The following is a 3543-nucleotide window of genomic DNA, read 5'->3' as shown; positions in this document are numbered from 1 at the left end:
TAACCCTATAATAAATAGTATTAACCCCTAATCTGCCCTCCCTAACATCACCGACACCTAACTTCAATTATTAACCCCTAATCTGCCGACTGGAGCTCACCGCTATTCTAATAAATGTATTAACCCCTAAAGCTAAGTCTAACCCTAACACTAACACCCCCCTAAATTAAATATAATTTTAATCTAACAAAATTAATTAACTCTTATTAAATAAATTATTCCTATTTAAAGCTAAATACTTACCTGTAAAATAAATCCTAATATAGCTACAATATAAATTATAATGATATTATAGCTATTTTAGGATTAATATTTATTTTACAGGTAACTTTGTATTTATTTTAACCAGGTACAATAGCTATAAAATAGTTAAGAACTATTTAATAGCTAAAATAGTTAAAATAATTACAAATTTACCTGTAAAATAAATCCTAACCTAAGTTACAATTAAACCTAACACTACACTATCAATAAATAAATTAAATAAAATACCTATAATTATCTACAATTAAACCTAACACTACACTATCAATAAATAAATTAAATACAATTCCTACAAATAAATACAATGAAATAAACTAACTAAGTTACAAAAAATAAAAAAAATATTTACAAACATTAGAAATATATTACAACAATTTTAAACTAATTACACCTACTCTAAGCCCCCTAATAAAATAACAAAGCCCCCCAAAATAAAAAAATGCCCTACCCTATTCTAAATTACTAAAGTTCAAAGCTCTTTTACCTTACCAGCCCTGAACAGGGCCCTTTGTGGGGCATGCCCCAAGAAGTTCAGCTCTTTTGCCTGTAAAAAAAAACATACAATACCCCCCCCAACATTACAACCCACCACCCACATACCCCTAATCTAACCAAAACCCCCCTTAAATAAACCTAACACTAAGCCCCTGATGATCTCCCTACCTTGAGTCGTCTTCACCCAGCCGAGCCAAATTCTTCATCCAAGCGGAGCAAGAAGAGGTCCTCCATCCGGTAGAAGTCTTCATCCAAGCGGGGCAGAAGAGGTCTTCCATCCGATTGAAGTCTTCATCCAAGCGGAATATTCTATCGTCATACATCCGGAGTGGAGCGGCAGCATCCTGAAGACCTCCGAAGCGAAACATCCATCCTGGCCGACGACTGAACGACGAATGACGGTTCCTTTAAATTACATCATCCAAGATGGCGTCCCTCGAATTCCGATTCCAATCGGAATAAAGGTTGGAATATTCTGATTGGCTGATGGAGTCAGCCAATCAGAATCAAGTTCAATCCGATTGGCTGATCCAATCAGCCAATCAGATTGAGCTTGCATTCTATTGGCTGATCGGAACATATGAATATTGCAGGAATATTATTTCTACATCTACTTAACTGCAAAGGGCTCAAATGCACTCATACAAATATGTCTATATATGTGTACATATGTATTACTGTGTTTATATGTAAATACACATATACACTTATAAATCATTAATACAGATATATACTGTTCATATATAGACATATATATCTGAGACCTTATAACTTTTTTGTGCAATATTTTCTGTAAGATAATGTTATTGTGAGTGTAATTGTATTGTGTAATGTATTTTTATGTGTTTTTTGACACTTTTTTGTTTCATGAAACAGTTAACCACAGCTCTGAGGACACGCTAACCCAATTAAGTTCAATTGCACTCAAGCAATCTCGCATACTTTCAACTTTTTAATATGAGCGCAATTTAACTTGCGCGCAAACACACATGAAAACCGGAAATCGCTTGTGCACAAATGTTTGCGCTCCACTAGAAATCTGGCCTAATATCATCAGCAACCGGGGCCTGGCTGCCGAACATATTTTTAAGTCCCATAGAAAGTATTATAAACTGTTAAAAAGAGACAGTCTACACCAGAATTTTTATTGTTTTTTTTAAAAAAAAGATAATCCCTTTATTACCCATTCCCCAGTTTTGCATAATCAACACAGTTATATTGATATATGTTTTACCTCTGTGATTAACTTGTATCTAAGTCTCTGCAGACTACCCCCTTATCTCAGTGCTTTTGACAGATATGCAGGTTAGCCAATCAGTGCAGACTCCTAAATAACTTTACGGAAGTGAGCACAATGTTATCTATATGACACACATGGACTAGTACTGTCTAACTGTGAAAAACTTTAAAAATGCTCTGAGCTAAAGGTTTTCAATGGTTTAGAAATCAGTTTGAGCCTACCTAGGTTTAACTTTTTAAAAATACCACCAAGGGAACAAAGCAAATTTGATGATAAAAGTAAATTGGAAAGTTGTTTAAAATTGCATGCCCTATCTGAATCATGAAAGTTTAAGTTTGACTAGACTGTCCCTTTAAGGGATAATTTACACCTGGTTTCCAATGAAAGCACAAACCGTTAATACACTGTTGGAGAAACATGTCTTTACAACACTTCTAGCGGATGTGGTCATGTGAACAGGCAGGCTAAGATACGCCCGCAGAGAAGGAAACGGCTACACACCCAAGCTCCAGGAGTTGTCTCCCTAGGCGGGCCTAAACTGACGCAGAGACACAACCCCAGTAAGTGAAGCCTAGGTGGCTGAGTCCTTTGCTAAGAACGGAACGTGCACATAGGAAATGGTGCACACCGGGACAAAATCCATTACCGGCGTTAAAGGCTTCCTCCAGTACAACGAGGGTAAGGAATTCTGGGTATTCACTTGGGTACTGTGAGCCACACTGACACACACAAGCGCCCTATATTAACACTTATCGGGCTGGTCCTGGCCAGGGGCTGTGAAAATCCACCATCAAGTTAGAGAGACAAAAGGATCAGCAGGGCAGGAACACTGCTATAAGGATTTCATAAGGAAATGGATGAGGAGCTTGGCTAACAAGATGAATACCTTTGTTAAACAAGATGAATATCTTTTTTTCCACTTGCAAGTGGAAAGAAGAAAAGAATAAGAAGAAAAGGAAGGGAGAAAGGGGGGAGAAAGTGGGAAGAAGGGGGGTAAAAGACACTGAAAAGGACTGTGAGCAAAACACCTGTGGAGGCCGCTGGCAAGGAGACTTTGCTATTTCCAACAAAAAGCTTAAACAACCCTTACAGGGTCTATAGAAATGATGAGATTTTAAATAATTGCCAGCAGTGCAACACCCTGAAATAGGAGAATACATATTTTATATATCTTAACTTGATAAGGAAATAATAGAATACCTCTTCTCTGTGGTTCAGTGGTGCTAAGGTTTCCATTATATTAATAATTAGTTTAAATTTTACTGCTTTAATAAAGGAGCGTTAAACAAATGTCTGAAACACTGTAGAACAGATCGACAAAACTGATTTGATATTTTTTTCCCTTTTTTTAAATTGTGAAGCTGATCTGTAACTCTATAACCCCGTTGAATAGGGAAGAGGGAGTATATAACTGTGAGTTAGTATAAAACTTTTCTAGATTAGGCAGGATAGAATATTGAATGATAGGATTTGATATGGGCAATAATATGCATTACAGTACTCTGAAATAAGAAAATAAAATCTGGCAAGGAGATAGGGACACA

The sequence above is a fragment of the Bombina bombina genome, chromosome 3, assembly GCF_027579735.1.
Source record: "Bombina bombina isolate aBomBom1 chromosome 3, aBomBom1.pri, whole genome shotgun sequence".
Classification (NCBI taxonomy): domain Eukaryota; kingdom Metazoa; phylum Chordata; class Amphibia; order Anura; family Bombinatoridae; genus Bombina; species Bombina bombina.
This window is presented reverse-complemented; position numbering follows the sequence as displayed.